This window comes from Pleurodeles waltl, chromosome 10 (genome assembly GCF_031143425.1).
Source record: "Pleurodeles waltl isolate 20211129_DDA chromosome 10, aPleWal1.hap1.20221129, whole genome shotgun sequence".
Lineage (NCBI taxonomy): Eukaryota > Metazoa > Chordata > Amphibia > Caudata > Salamandridae > Pleurodeles > Pleurodeles waltl.
Genome location: NC_090449.1, coordinates 982,463,650 through 982,481,220, shown reverse-complemented (window position 1 = coordinate 982,481,220; position 17,571 = coordinate 982,463,650).

Below are 17,571 nucleotides of genomic sequence, written 5' to 3'. Positions count from 1 at the left end.
TCCAAAACCTAAACTTCCTGCCCTGGTTGGAACTCCACCATAGCAGCTTTGTGGTAATACCAGTAGTTTTCAAATCATGGCTGGCCGGAGGTTTGGGCTTGCTTTCTCCATGTACTCTGCCATTCTTGAAAGTAGGCCAAGTACATAGTCTACTATGCCTTGTTTGGGCTGTTTGAGAAGTCTCTCCCAGCCTTCCCTTACAAGACTCAGAGGTCCCCTAACACAATGCCCAAACAAAAGTTCAAATGGAGATAATCCTACTCTCTTTTTTGACACTTCCATGTAGGCAAAAAGCAGACATGGAAGGAAGACATCTAATCTCTTTCTGAGTTTCTCAGGGAGCCTTCCAATCATGCCTTAGGGAACCCAACAAATGTACAAATATCCAGGTTGTCAAGGGGGCCAACAATATCACCACAACCCTCTCAAAGGGTACCCCAACCACAAGTAGTAAAAAGCAGGGGGCATTTAAGTGGCCATCTAATCTGCCACTGGCTTGGCAGGTGTCTCAGGACTGTCTAAAGTCCTTCACTTTCTAAGACATTCCAGGCCAGTAAAAATGGTTTACTAGTCTGCTCCAAATTTTATTTTGGCCCAAATGCCCAGCTAGGGGAATGCCATGAGCTACAGTGAGGAGAAACTCTCTGAACATTTGAGGTACCACTATCCTCCTGGTTGTACCAGGCTTGAGGTCTCTGGCCTCAGCGAACAGGAGTCCATCTTCTCAATAAACCCTGTGGATACCACTGACACTACCATTTTCTTCCTGCTTAGCTTGCTGCCTCAGGCCTTCAAGAGTGGGACAGGTTAACTGTCCCTGGCACAGATCATCCCTAGAGGATTCCCCTCGGCCCAAGAGCTCTGGGTGGTAAGGCCCAAGCTCTGCAGGCTCAGATCCCTCTGGGAATAACAAATCCTGTTCTTGAGAAGGGGGGGTTCTGACCTATTATCTGTTTTGAAGCTGGCTCCTGAGTCTTCCTGCCTTTTCTCTTGGGAGGTTGGTTTACTCTCCTTTTTTCTCTTTAAAGTTTTCACTGTGCCTTAGGCTTACCAAGGCCCATTCTGGGATCCCAAAGACGTCAGCTTGGGTCTTCAGTTCTACTTCTGACCCGGGAGGAATGCTCTAGGTCATTTCCAAGCAGGCAAGCTACTGGGATAGATGGGGACACAACAACTTGGAACTTTGTCACATTGTCAGCATTGGTGACAGGATAAGACTTCCCTACCAGAAACTTATTGGAGTGGACCAAGTGCTGGGTCACCATGCTGACACTAGCTCTTGTGTCCCTCAGAGCTTCAACTTTTTTCCCATTTATCAAAGGGTGCTGCCTATATTTTTGCATATTACTAGGCCAGGCAGCACAGAATAATTCTATCTCTCCTTCTGTGATTAGTGTTGCCTCTGTGGGTACGCTGACATTGTCGTAGTTGGACTCGCGCTCCCTAGCGAGATTGCTGGTTTAGGGGTAACAGCACTTCTGTTTGTAGGTGACGGAGTCCCTCCAACAACAAGTCAAAACTGTCAGCCCAACCGCTTCGGCTGACAAGCAGGACCTCACCAAAACTCAAGAAGCAAAGGTGATTTCTGGCAGCCTTATGCATGGACTCTAGATTAGACCTCTCAGGGAAGTCGTGGTGGAGTGGAAGTTACCCTCTTCTATCGTTAGCAACAAGTATCATACACACACAGACAATGAAGGAGATGCAGGAGAGTTTTCAGTATATGTATTGAAAAGACTACAATCTATGATAAAATGCATGTGCTGCAATGATTAGGATAATGAACATTGAGTGGTTGATTCTGAAAGAAATATAACAGCTGGGGTAACATCACCATTTTTAACAACGACACCCTACCCACAATGGTAAGGGCCAGCGTGCTCAAAAAGGCCATCTGAGGCCTCATTGCTGCTACTGCTATCGAAAAATTACCATCCAGCAAATCTTGTTTATCATGGTAGATATTAATGCCCAAATATCTGAACCTGTGGGGTTCCCATTTTAGTTGGTGTCCCTCAATTTGAAGGTCCTGTGGAGGGCAATGCAGATGCAGATGCAAAAGGAATAGGCAAGACTTTGCAGAGTGCACTCTCAGCCCAGAAGCCATGTGGAAGTCAGGATTGGGGCAAAGCGTCCCACGTTTAATCTACAATGGGAGATACATTGTACTATTCTGACTCTTGCCGTATGGTCTTTGCAAAGCAGTCAAATCAGTACCTGAATCCTCCCCGTAATCCCAAAATTTAGTCAGTATGGAGAAGAGGTAGCCGCAATCTACAGTAACAAATGCCTTCTCTGGGTCTAGGACCAGGCAAGCGGCAAAGGGCCAGTGGTAGGGGGGGCTGTTCCATTACTCTGTACAGTCGGTGAATATTTAGCATAGTGGATCACCCAGGGATGAACCCATTTTTATATCTCTGTACCAGCCTCTCTATTAGTCCCTGTATGTGTCCTGCCAGTATTTTGCTCAGTATCTTGAAGTCCGATCCTAACATGGATAATGGGCAGTAGGAAGCCAGTTCTCCCAGGTCTTTACCAGGTTTGGGGAGGGAGACCAATAACGATTCCCACATACATTGCGGTAGGTGACCCTCATTAATGGCTGTTTGTACACTTTATAGAGTCCATCTAACCATAGAAGACCACCGAGGTCATAATGAGGGCTTATGTTTGGCAATCTGTAGGAGCTGACGCAGATCCCGGTGTTTCACTACCACCAGACCCCTTCTGCAGTCCCCTCACCACTCATGGCGCATCTACCGTCAGGGCCCCAGCAGGATCAGTGCGATGAGCAGGCAGTCAGCCGTGCAATGCTGGAGGAGCGGAGGGAGAGAGAAATCACCCCTACGAGGCCCTCTGCCGAGTGGCAGTCCAATCGTTGTCATAGGGAAGGGAGGCTGTCCCCTCCTAGGGCCAGAAGTGACTCGAGGTGTTGGAGCCATGGTAGGCAGGGTGCCCAGAAGGGAGAGGGGAGGCCCAAGTTGGTTGCACTGGAGCAGGGAGAAGAGCACCGCAGTTAGCTCTTTGCCCAACACCCGCTCCCGTAAGGATTACCAGCGGTTGGCTGCATCGGCCACCGCAGCTGCCGTCCTATGGCTCAGGCCCCCTGCAGTCTCCAACCGTCTTTTACGGGTGATTAGGGCCCCCACAGCCGCTAAGTGTCCTCGTCGCTCCTCCACGGCTACGTGCACGTGGGAGTCAGCTTTCCGACCTTCAGTGGCTGGCGCTCATGGACGCAGCTCTGGAGGGGTCAGGTGATGGCTGCAGGCACTGCAGGATCCTGGGTCGGTGGTCGGAGTGGCTCTAGGTTCCAACCGCCATTTTGCGCAGCTAGCCACACCCCCTGGTCAATATTACTTACATGAGACCTGGAACCACACCTGAAACAAAAATGGTTAGAAATGTGAGACACAATTCTACAAATCTTGTCCTTCAAATGAATTGCATCTACAAGTTTTGGAGTTCCCGCAGCATTCACAAATGTAGATGAAAGTGTGGCGTTCTTGTGAGCCATCACAAAAGAACATTCAATACTCTTTGCTAAATCAAGCACTTTATTTAACAAATCATCTCTGTAGCTAAGGAGCCTTTCCTGTATCTTCTTAGAAAAACAGCTGTACACAAACTGATCCCGTAGATAACTGTCTATGAATGTACCAAAATTGCAGTTTGCACCAGACAACCTTAAGATGAAGATAAATTCATCTACTAATTCATCAGCCAATTGTTTCTATTTGAGGAAATTGAACCTCTCTAGTAATACACTAAATTCTTTACAAACTTCCACTTGAGCCTAGTAACAGTTTCAGAAAACTCATCTCAATCACCAGAATCACCAACTGATACACTGTTACAGAGCACTGACAGTCAAGTGCAAATAAATCCTAAACTATCTTGCCATCGAAGAGTAGTACCTCACCTCACTAGGGTCCAGATGTAGCAAAGGGTTTTACCCATTCTGTGCCTATGGTACATATGGCCCTAGATGTGCACAATGCCCTTTAAGTAGCTACTACATTATGAAATAAAAGAAAAATTACTTTTCTTAAAAGTACCTTTTAATATACGTTCAGATGTGCCTGACACTGATTGTGCAGGGGGAATCTTGGGTGATGATGCAGAAGTGAGATGTGCCTGTCACCGAACGCGCAGGCTGAACAATGAAAGTAGTTGAAACAAGCTGACTCAAGTGCATATATGATAGTCTTCGGTCATTTTGATCCCCAATTAAAGATGGCAGCTGTGCTGCTGCGTGATAACGTGAACATTGTAGTGCTTTGTATAATTGCCTCAGGTGAGCATTCCTCGTAACCTGGCAACCACTATGGCATTGTTATGGTGTGCAAGGGAGTGCTGAGGTACTGTGTAAGCTGAATTAATTACTAATACATTTTGTAATGATTAACTGTTAAGAATTCCCATGAATTAGGATAATATATAGAAAATTGTGTGTCATGGAAATGTGGCCACCATGAGATATTTTAAAAACCAATAATAAACTCATGTTTGTAGTCTAAATGAGGTGCACACACAGAATAAAATGTATCCGGGGGTCGCATTAACACATTAGTGCTATGTAGTTGCTTAAAAATGTATATTAGGCATTGATTAGCAATGTAGTTTGGGCCTAGTCGACAAGCCTCATGTTAAGTTGCACAACAGATATAATTAAATAAATGTACAAGTTCTGTGAAAGCAGAGAATTAATCTTGTCTATTGTTTACACGGAGCTGACCAAGTGATTTGTTAATGTCTTCTCATGAGAATTGCTTGTTAGAATGTCTTCCGCTAGAAAATGTTACAGAAGTATCCTTGATGCCCGAGACAGTGATGTTCCCAGGAACCAACAATGGATGTACTGACTACAGCTAGGATTGCAACAAAACAGTTACCTGACAATCCTGACGATGGGAACAGGAGAAGAGGAGCCACTCATTGACATGTGAAAGACTGTTTAGTTATATTTTAGATTTATAGTTTATAGCATATTGGTCCTACTGTAAACGTACGATTTTCTAACGAATGATGTTGTGAGAAGATACTTTATGCAAGTTTAGTTAGTTCCTTTCCTGATTGCTTCGAGTCAATTTTTCTGATCCAGTTCGATCCATTCTTTCTACCCTTGCTAAATTCCTATTTGTGGAGCACCGCAGTTCCATGTATTTAGTTAATCTATGTAATGCCGATTCTTTAGCTTAAATGCCCCTGAGTTGGTTCAGTTAACTTAGAGCTCAACTGTGAGTGAGCCAATCCCCTTCCACTGCCCATTACTGATGCTGACCACACGGATGTCCCCCTGATGAAGAAACTGCCTCTTGCTGACTCACTGAGGAGAGGTATAACAAAATGCTATTTTATAGTGCTGCATTTGTGTTTTCTTTTAGGTACCAAACGCTATTTTGATAGAGCCATAGTTAGATGTTTTCCAAATTAACTTTGACAAAATTGTGGTCTAAGGGTGGTCTAAAACTCCACAGTATTGTACAAGTGTATGAGACACTTGGTAAGATGTTGTAACTTGTCTGTTTAATAGGTCAATTGGGCGTGGTTGACAAACTCAGAGTGCGTGGTTAAAGTGAGTGATAGTTTTCGACGGAGATTTGGTGAATTCTATGTGTACCAGGAAGACCCAATGATCAGTTGAGAGTAAAATTTGCTGGTCGAATTTTGCTTGCAAGTCAGGGAAACTGAGATAGAAAGAGTATCCGTCACAGCTAAAAGCCACAGTGAAAAATCAGTAAGGTTTCTGAAGCGATTGTTTTACCTACCTGTAGTAAACAGACAAGTTTGTGTATTGATCTTATTTTGTGCTAGCAAATTCACATTGGTTTTACATGAATCCGAGTGGAGGAAGACAAGCCAGAGGGCTTTGTCAGCCACTGTACGTGTGAGTGTGACGTCATTAGGTCCGCGCTGGGATAGGTCAGTAAATAAGAAAGGCAGCAATTGGATTGGTGGACAACTGTGAAGTGTAATTGGTTGAGAAGGTAGACTAAAAGAATTTTCAGATTGAAATCTACTTCCTGATTCGCTTGAAAGCATAGTCTAAACATAGGATTTAAATTTTTCAAAGCATTAAAAAGTGCCCAAAGGGGAGATGTATTAATTCGAGTTAGAATAGGAGAAATTGCACTCCTTCGAGACCTGCACAATTTGAAGTGTTAGCTATTTGGGAGTTAGTGGGCAGAAAGCAACAGCAAAAGAAATTTGAGAGGAGAATGAGAAAAGCAGAGAAGACTATAGCTGAAGCGAGATGGGATAGAGAACAGAAAATTTGGAGAGCGGAGATTACAGGGAACTGGGATGTTTCCTGCAATTACCCAAGAAAACAAGAGCAAGCCTAGAAAGAATACCAAAAAGAGGGATTTGTATCCTTCAGATGACAGAGAGCAGACATCAACATAGTCTAGAAAATCGTTGACTTACGATGAAGACTCAGATGATGATGAGTTTATTTTGCAATTACTGAGAAGTCATCCCCCACCATGTGCAGCCCAAGAGACAGGTCAAAGTACTATTGCAGATCCTACAGCTCCGGTACTGATTGAGACTACACCAAGGCAAGTACAGGTTAGCCACATTGTCCCTAGCACTTCCACATTCCAGAATCCTATACCGCAGGTTGACATACCCAGGATTTATCCAGACGTCCCTATTGTGAACTCAACACCAAGCTTAATAGTACAGACAGGACAAGCATCCCAAATGAGACAGGTTTACCAGAACCTGACATTGATTCAATTGGAATCTACACCTAATTTGATGTCTCCCATGCAAACACAGACAATCCCAAGATAGACCCCCATCGCAGGGTCACAGACAAGTCAGAATACAGGAGTAATGTACCCTTGAGATCAAAATGTTCAACCAAGTCCAAACGTTGTGTCAGTACCTGTTACAATTGGTCCAGTTATATCCTTATTTGCCCAGGGAAACAATAGGAGCAGTGAGCAGAAAAGTCTGAGTCCAAGTGTAGAAATTGAAAGGTTCAATGAACATGCAGGAATGAGTTACTGCAGGACTCCATCAAATACTCCGGGAAGACCAGAAATTGGTCCTAACCCATTTACAATGACACCAGAGACTCCATGTTTAACGCTGCAGCAAATACCCAATGTAAGTAATAAAACTGTCTCTTTACAAGGGCTGACAGCCCATCAATTAACTGAATGACTGGAGAAGTTGAGTGGCATTCAAGGAGATTCCAGTGGGGGAAATTCATTAAATTTGACCAGGCTTAAATTAGAAATTGACAAATTGAGAGAGGGAACTATTGGATTAAACAGACTTGACTCATACCGAGAAGATGAGTTGCACTTTTTGTGCAAACTAATTACCAGCAAAGCGGGATTGGTAAATCAGAGAATAGCAGACCTAGCAGATAAATATGACATAGAAATTTAAAAAACAAAACATTTGAGAAGAAGTTACAGGCTAGAATTCCCAGGAATGAAAATTCACATCAGGGAATTAATACAGAGCATTCAAACTTGGGGAGCATTAGATAAATGGGAAGGCAGATGGGTAAAGAAATGAGACAAAAAGAAAAGGGAGTCTACAGATCTAACTGTTAATGTGCAGCAGACTGACGATCCAGTAAAATGCAGGCCTCCAGGTCAGCGTCTGCTGCCCTCCCCAGCTCCCCTGGCTGCTGCTGCTCTGCCTTTGCTGGGATGAACTGAGAGTCTCCTGACTTTCAGTTCGAGGCCCTCATCCACCCGCATTCTTGTCCCTGTGCCTCATCCCTGGTGGTCTAGTAGCCATCAGAAGTAAGTATTTCTTTCTCTCTGTCGCTCTTTCACTCTTTCTTTTTCTGCGTTTTTCTCTACATTCTCTCGTTTTTCATCTATTCCTTTTTTCTTTATCCCCTCTTTCCGCTGCCCCCACCGTGAGCACCTTTCCCACCCTCCCGCCTCCCAGCTGACCGCTCTCCCACCCCTCTTCCCTACGTAATGGTGTGCGCAGCGTGGCCACGCTGCTGGCGGGCCAAAGGCAAGCCTGTCTCGGCCCGTCCGTGCCTGGACCGCTTCCAGTGTCAGGAACCCTGGGTCTCCGTTAAACCACCCCCTGGACTGCCTCCATTACAACTCAGAGACCCTCCTCTGCCTCAACACCGGACGTCTCAGCAACTGCTGACTCCCAGAGACCTTTCACCTGCATGAACTGCAATTTCAGCACCTCAACAAGCCAAAGGTACTCTTCACGCACAAAGATACCAACAACCTCCACAACCCCATCAACTCCCTGCTCCTGAACACCCGCTCCCTCCACTAACACGCCACCAAACTCTGGGACTTGATCAACACCACCTGACCGGACATCGCCTTCCTTACCGAGACCTGGACCAACCCCACCATCGCCATCACCATTCCTGACGGTTACAGCATCTTAAGGAGGGACCGGCCCTCCCGCCTGGGTGGAGGACTCGCTATGTGTCAAGGCCGTCCCAGAAGAACAATCCACCCTCATGGAACACCTTCACTTCCTCGGCCACTCCAACCACAACTCCCTCCATCTGTGGCACCCTGGAGTACAGGCCACCCGGCCCCGCTCAGCTTTCATAGACAACGGCGTAGACATTGCTACCCCCCAAGGCCCGGATGTCAGTCGACTACCTTCCCCTTGGCAACCTGAATTTCCACCTCGAGGACGACACCGACCCAAACACTACAGCTCTGCTCGACAACCTTGCCACCCTTAGACAGCTGGTCTCCGAACCCACACACATCGCAGGACCCACACTGGACCCCATCTTTACCTCAAGCAACCGGATCACCATCAAGACCATCTCCACCCCAGACTGGACCGACCACCGCTGCATACACATCACAATCACCGCACCCAGAAGCCGCACCCGCACCTCCAGGACCCCCTCCCCAGGAAATGGAATGAAATCACCAATGAGCAACTCGCCTCATCGCTCACCAAATCCCTCCAATGATGCCAACACAGCAGCACACAACCTCAACGGATGGATCACCGAATGCGCCAACACTCTAGCCCCTTTCTGGCTGACATCAGCCAAATGCATACTTAAGAAAGCCAGCTGGTTCACCACTGAACGCCAAGAATCAAAGTGTACCCGCAGAAGTTTGGAGAAAAAATGGAGGAACAGCCAAACCAGCAAAGACCTTGCCTCATTTAGAGCTGCAAACGCCACCCACCAACGAAATATCAAGGACGAAAGGAAGGACGCTCTCCAGGAGCATATCAACTCCTCTGCACACAACTCTATGAAGTTCTTCTCAGTCATCGAGTTCACAGATCCCCTATCCGAAGCCACCAGCATTCCCCTGTCACAGGACCTCTGCGATAAACTTGCCTCCTTTTTCCACCAAAAGTTCCAGGAAATCTACGACAGCTTCCTCCTGGAAACTCCTGACACTGGAACTTGTGACGACCCACCCACCCAGACCATCCACAGCTGGTCCACGCTCAACACAGAGGAAACAGTCAACATCATAAACAGCACCCACTCCGGAGCCCCCTCGGACCTCTGCCCGCACCACATATACATCAGAGACAGCACATCAATCACCCGAGCAACGTAACACAATCAGCTGTTCCATCAACCCGTGCACCTTCTCTGAGGACTGGAAACATGCCGAAATACACCCTCTCCTGAAGAAACTTTCGGCTGACCCATCAAAACTAAAGAATTTCTGGCCCATCACCCTGCCAAAGTACTGGTGAAAACAACCAACGCGCAACTATGGAATTTCATCGAGGCCAACAACTCCCTGGACATCTCCCAGTCCAGCTTCGGCAATAGCCACAGCACAGAGACAGTCCTCCTGGCAGCCACTGATGTCATCTGATTACTCCTAGACCGCAGCACTCATACTCCTCAACCTCTCAGCAGCATTCGACACAGTCTCCCACAGCACTCTGTGCACCAGATTCCACGAAATAGGAATCGGCGGAAGAGCCCTGTAATGGATCCACTCCTTCCTCTCCAGGAGGACGCAGAGGGTCAGACTCCCACCCTACACTTACAGACCCATAGGAGTCAACCGCGGAGTCCCTCAAGGATCCTCAATGAGTCCCAAACTGTTCAACGTATACATGGCCTCTCTTGCTGCCATCGTCAGAAACCACAGTATGAACATTGGGTCATATGCCGATGACAAACAACTCATCATTTCCCTCACCGAAGACCCGGACATGGCCAAAAGGAACTTCCACTCAGGAATGGAATGGTAGCAGTCGCCACTTGTATGAGAGAAAGCTGCCTCAAGCTCAACTCCGACAAGACTGAGCTCATCATCTTCAGAAACGCCTCCTCAGCTTGGGACGACTCCTAGAGGCCCACATCGCTCTGTGCCCCCTCTGCACCGACTGAGCACACCCGCAACTTAGGAATCATCCTCAACTCCTCCCTATCCATGAACCGCCAGGTAAACTCTGTCGCCTCCTCCTGCTGGCACACACTCCGCAAACTTCGGAAGATCTTCAGATGGATCCCAGCAGACTGTTGCAGGACAGTCACCCACGCCTTAGTCACTAGCAAGCTCGACTATGGTAACGCCCTCCATGCCAGCACCTCAACTAGGAACATCAAAAAACCTCAACTCATTCAGAACGTCGCCGCCAGACTCATTCTGGACCTCTCTCGCTGAGAACACATCTCCCAACACCTAGGGACCCCCCACTGGCTACCGGTCGAGGAGCAAATCACCTTCAAGCTTCTCACCCACACGCACAAGGCCATACACAACGCAGGGCCAGCCTACCTAAACCACAGCGTCTCCTCCACACCCCCACCAGATCCCTCTCCTCTGCCCAGATGGCCCCAGCCACCGTCCCTCCCATCTGCAAAACCACTCCCGGAGGAGGACCTTTCACTTACACTGCAGCAAAGAGCTGGAACAACCTACCCCTGCACCTCAGACAAAGCGCTTCACTCACCATCTTCAAGAAGAGCCTCAAGACGTGGCTCTTTGGATGAGGTCCTTCCCCTCCCCCCACAGCGCCTTGAGACCCTTATGGGTGAGTAGCCACGCTTCACAAATATTGATTGATTGATTGATTGATTAAAAATATTACCAGTGAGAGAAATTCCTGGAGGGAACTTTGTCCATGTCCCTTGGAGCAGAAGTGACATTTTGTCATTTACAAATGACTACCACAGATTGAGAGGGAAGCCAGTGGAATGGTACCAGCAAACAGATTATGTAGCTTGCAAAATGCTTGTGGAAGGATTTAAACACACTATTGAAAATAGTTGTTCCAGCAGATCTGTGGGTGGAATGTAAAAGGAGTATAGATTGGCCAATGAGAGAACCCCCACGAGACCAGTCAACAGGTGCACCATCTCCTGACGAAATGATGTACTGTTATAAAGTGATCTAATTTTTTAAAACAAAGATTTGTCCCAAAAATATCGATTGGCAGAGAATAGACAGGACAGCTCAAGAAGGAAAGGAGTCCATACATGGGTACTATGAAAGATTGTTGCAGAAGTTTAAGCATTACAGTGGTACAGAAACAATTGAGACGAAAGACATGATTCATTTTGTGTTCAGATTTGTTGAAGGATTGAGACCTGAACTAGCCAGATGATGAAGATTCATATGGTTTGTTGAAAGCAAAGTCGATTGATGAAGTGATGCAATATGCTAAGTAATGTAGTGACAAGATTGAATTGAAACAGAGAAATTTGAAAGGGAAAGCAATGGTGATGCAGATTAAAGCGGCACATACAGGGATGCATGGGAGTTTTCTGCAGCAGCCACAGCAGGGAAACATGGTGTTTCAGAATCAGGCCAGAGGTAGAGGTCGTGGTGGAAATGGAAATGGAAATATTAATCGTGGACCCGATTTGAATACTGTAGTCCCTCAGATTGACGTGCGGGGAATGAAAAGATTGTTACCTTGTCACATTGTGGAGGCCTCAGACACTGAAAGCGGGAGTGTCCGACCCTAGTAAAGGAAGGTGGTGCCTCGCAGACGAATGAAATCAATTATTTCCCAAACATGAGAGGACCAAAAGTGAGAGGTCGGAATTTCTGTTCTCAAAACAATGTGAATCAGGTGCAACGTCCCCAGCCCATGCAACAAATGCAACTGCCACCTTTGCAGATGCCACAGTCACAGCAAATGCACTCCCAAGTTCAAATGGTACCTAGGCAACAAATACAGATACCTCAAGCCCCAGTGGATCAACAACAGATGATGCTTCCTCAGCAGGGCACAGGTCAGGGGTTTAACCTCAGTAATAACACAGTACACTAATTCCCATTACACATTGAGGATGAAACGAATGATGACTGGGTGAACGAGAGTTCAGATGGAGAAGAATGTGTGTTGGCAGTTTCATTAGAAGTTGGCCAGAAAGGTCCATACGAGAAAGGAAAAGTAATGGGTCATAAAGTTTCATTCCTTATTGACACAGGAGCTACACGCTCAACTGTGAGAAGTGCAGAAATCCCCATGTTACCCCTTTTAGGGAGAACAGTACAGATTGTAGGAGTTGCAAATCAGTATTTGACAAACCCAATTACAGAACCGGTTTTAGTTAAAATTGGAAATTTCAGGGGACTACACAAATTTGTAGTTTGTGACTCAAGTCCAGTTTCCCCACTGGGAAGGGACTTGTTACGCAAAACAAGATGCTTGTTTACCTGTTCAAATTATGGAATTGCCATTCAGACAAACAGTGATGACAAAGATGACCAGCCTGAGACAACAGACTGTAACCTAGTAAATGAAGCATACCCTCTTGATAGTTTCTTTTCTGTTTTTACATTGTGTGATCTTCTGATTTAAAGGGAAATGTTAACATGCAGGTTCAGGATTTTTCAGGAAAAGACATTGGTCTAATCAAAGGAGTTGAGCCAGTTAAAAGTCTCAGCTAAGCCAAATGCGATTTTCCCACAGATTCCACAATATTGCATGACACAGGATACTATTGAAGGGATTGCCACCATAATTGTTGGATTTGTGAGACAAGGCATCTTAAAAGAAGTATTGAGCAGCCCATGTAGCTCACCTATAATGGGATTGCAAAAACCACGTGGGAAATTTCGGATCGTTCAGAATTGGAGGAAAATCAACAATATTGTGATTTAATGTTGTCCAGTGGTGCTAAATCCATCAGTGATATTGTTTCAGATCCCATCTGATGCTGAATGGTTCACTGTAGTAGATCTATCACAAGCATTCTTTTCTGTACCTCTTCACGAGGATAGCCAGTTCCTCTTCTGTTTTAAATTCTTGGATTGAGTCTATTGTTGGTGAAGAATTCCTCATGGGTTTTCAGAGTCACCGTCCATTTTCAACCAGATACTGAAAAAGAACATGGAGTCATTGGGAATGCCTTTCCAATCGATATTGGTCTAATACATTGATGATTTGTTGGTTGCTTCAAAAACAAAGGAAGAGTGCAGGCAAGATGCTATTGCCTCACTAAACCATTTGTGAAGAAATAGACACAAGGTGTTCCCAGCAAAATTACAGTATTGTCAGACAGAAGTGATATACTTGGGACACCTAACTGAAAAGGGAGCTAGGAAAATTTCCAGAGAAAGGTTCACTGCCATTTTACAGATGAATTCCCCAGGTACACAAAGAGATGTCAGAATGTTTTTGGGCATGGTGAGCTATTGTCACCAGTGGATTCCAAATTCCTCAATAATTTCAAAACCACTGCAAAAGCTGACACACAAAGAAGTCACTGATCACCTAGAATTAGATCAAGCTTGCATGAAAGCGTTTATTGAATTGAGAGAAAGTTTGTGCAAAGCTCCAGCTTTGGGAGTGTCTGACTACACAAAACCTTTCATGTTGTTTTATCATGACCATGATGCATGCTCGCTTTCAGGTACATGGTGGTTTAAACCACCCAGTAGCATATTTTTCAGCGACATTGGACCCAGTTGCAGTAACTTTACCTGGCTGTTTGTGAACTGTGGCAGCGGTTGGTTTGAGTCTCACTCAGAGTGAGAGCATTGTGATGGGACATTCTTTAACTGTTTTGGTCTCCCACTCCATAGAAGTTTCGCTTACCATACCCAAGACCCAATAACTAACTAATACAAGACTGATCAGATACAAAACTATTATTTTGGGTTCGCCAAATGTACTCTGAAAAGGTGTATAGTGCTTAACCCAGCAACTTTGCTTCCAAAAGAAAATACTGAAGTTGACAAATTGAAATATGTTGAACATGACTGTCTAGAAGTTACTGATTTGTGCACAAAACCTAGACCTGACATTAGAGATACCAGACTGGAAGAAAATGACCAAATTATTTTTGTTGATGGTTCCTGTTAAAGAGATTACAATGGAGCACTGAAAGCAGGACATGCAGTGTACACAATTTCTGGTATACTCAATGCTTCTTGGCTTTGGAGAGTATATTCTGCACAAGTGGCAGAATTGGTAACCCTTCATACAGCATACCATGTTTCGGCACAAATTAAAGTTACTATTTATACAGACAGTCAGTACTGATTTGGAATAGTTGATAATTGTGGCCAGCTGTGGTCACAGAGAGGTTTCCTGACCTCTTCTGGTTCACCAGTTAGAAATGGTGACATAATTCATGATTTGTTACAAGCTTTACAAATGCCCGAAAAGATTGCTATGGTGAAATGTAGTGCACACCAGAAGTCGCAAGACTTTGTTTCAATGGGAAATGGAAATGCAGATCAAGTCGCTAGGTTTTGTTCATTGAACTGTATATCTTTCAAATACATATGGAAACTGTTACATGAAAAGAAATGTGCACAAATTATATGCTATATGTCACAGATACTTAGTATGAATTGGAAGTTTTGCAGGAAAAGGTTAACAAGGACAAAAAGAAAGAGTGGGTAAGACTGAAATGTGTACAGTGGGAGGACGATGTTTGGGTGTTGGGAGAGGGACAAGTAGTTCTCCCTAACTGTCTGTTGACACAAATGGCCAGATATTACCATGGACAAGCACATATTGGAAGGGACGCTATGATTTGCGCTTTCCGGCAGACATGTTTAATCCTAAATTTAGACAGGTTGCTGAAGCAATTTGCCATTATTATATCATCTACCAGCAGATGAACATGGGTGAAAGAACTGTGGTTAATATGAGCCACATCGGAAGAGCTGGAGGTCTGTTTCGCAGGATGCAGATGGATTTCATTGAGATGCCTGTATGTGGAGGATTTAGATATGTGCTGGTGATTGTTTGTATCTTTAGCCACTGGATTGAAGCCTACCCCACACGAAGAAATGACAGCCTTACAGTAGCAAAGTTATTACTCAGAGTACTGATACCTCATTTTGGTTTTCCATTCTCTTTAGAATCAGATAGAGGATGTCACTTCAGTAATGAAGTAATTAAATTACTCTGTTCAGCCTTAAACATTGAGCAGAAGTTGCACTGTGAATATCGCCCGGAAGCCTCAGGACTTGTTGAGGAAATTAACTGTACCCTGAAGTCAAGAATTGCAAAGATGTGTGCGTCCACAAATCTGAAATGGCCAGACACACTACCGTTAGTTCGGATGAGTATGAGAAACACTCCAGACAGGAAGACTGGACTGTCTCCGCATAAAATCTTAATGGGCAGAGCAATGAGGTTGCCAGCGGTTCCTGCCAATGCTCTTGTGAACATAACAGATGATATGGTGTTGGATTACTGCAAGGGTCTGGCTGATGTGGTTCGCTCTTTCTCTCATCAGGTGGAGGCCGCCACTGTGCAGCCATCCCAAGACCAGAGTCACCACCTGAGAGCTGGAGATTGGGTTGTGGCCATAGAACACATGAGGAAGATTTGCCTGGAACCCAGGTGGAAGGCACTCCACCCAGTAGTACTGGTTACTACTACAGCTGTGAACTGTGCTGGAGTTCAGAATTAGATTCAAGATAGCCATACTCGAAAAGTACCCCGTCCATTGGACAATGAAGAGGAGTTGTTGAGAGTACCAACAACGTCCAGACAAACTCCAGAAGCAGAAAAGGAAACTGGAGAATCAGAAACAGACTCTGAGCAGACAGAAGAAAATCCAGATACCCCTGTTAGAGACAAATTGGAAATACAGGTGCTTGACAGTGGACAAGTCTCAACTGAGACAGCAGAAAAGTCTAGCCAGAGGAGGGCTCTCGCAGAAGCAGACAATCTTGAGAATCAAGAAGAACAGCCTACCGACTCAGTGGAGGGAGTTGAATTAGATCAGAGTCAAACCGATTTGACTCCTCCTGAGCCATTTGCAGATACATCAAGTCAAAATCCTGCACAACAAGAAGTTACAAGTCCAACACTGAAAAGAGTAATCTCTAAAGGAACACAAAAAGGAGACAAGTGACCTAAAGTTTAAAAGAACGGAAAAGACTCAAGCACGTTGTCAATAATTGGTGAAGTAAACACCACAAGAAAGGTAGACAAGAATGATGGAGAATTAAGTGGAGATCAAAGACTAAAGAGATAGCGAATAGCAAATCAAAGGTACGCCGGTCCTGAATGGGCGTATGCGACAACTAGTGATTGGCAAACAGAGTGCTTGTCTTTTTGTTTTGATCAAGAGATTCCAGGTCAATACTTTGGCACGAGAAATAGGTCAAGGAACTGACTTTGAGAATAATCTTGTGCAACTAAAACGTTGAAAATAACCTGAAGAGACTTTGAGAAAACCTTGATTTGACAAGCTGCTATACCGATTTTGACAAATTGCCGAGTTTGACAAAAGTTTGGGAAACAAAACTGAAAGCTGTAAATAACTGCCAAGAAGAGTGAATATTTTTGTTTTGCTTATTTTGCTGCACAGTTATATGTTTCCTTCTACTGTCTGATTCTTTACAGATCATGAGTAACCACAACCAACAGGTTAAGAATTCATAGGTATGGATTTGGCAATTGTGTGCTTGATAGTATGCTTGATATTGATTGTGAGCATGACTTTTCTCGATAGGGTTGTAGCAAACCTAACTCTGCTTTCGAAACTACCACTACACTCACAGAGTTAGACAAGTTTAGAAGAGATGAGAAATATTTGCACGTAGATAGTACACAAGGAGATCTTTCCTCTAACGTTTTCCATTGCTTATTGCGTGAGTATGTGGAGACGATGAATGCAAGAGATTGTTATGTTTGCACGCAAATTCCTTCATCGGTAGAGGAAGGAATTACTTACTATAGTTTGCCACTGACAAATGGAATAAGTTGCAGTCTTCTACTAACAAGATTCTATAACCAAGAATACATCCAGTATTTTTATTGAAATCATTCGTTTGGTGTTTTCCTTTGGGCCTATAATCAAATACCTGAGTAGAGTGGCTAAAGAAAACAATATAGAATTAGTGAGAAGTGTCTTTGAACCTACATTGACCTTTGGCACAGCTTACACGCACAGAAATAATCTGACATGCTTGCTTTCACCGATAGAAAAGAGCTTCTTAGATCAAAATGATGACAGGAGGAAGGCATTAAAGGAGAAATTAGAAAGGGGATTGGAGAAAAGGATGTTTAGAAATGATCATGCATTTAGTGAAAAAAGGACACAATGGAAACTAGCTTTAGATGCACAACACACAGGGAAGCTTTGTATATACAGACAACAATCTAGAACAGATATATTGTTTGTGGGAACGA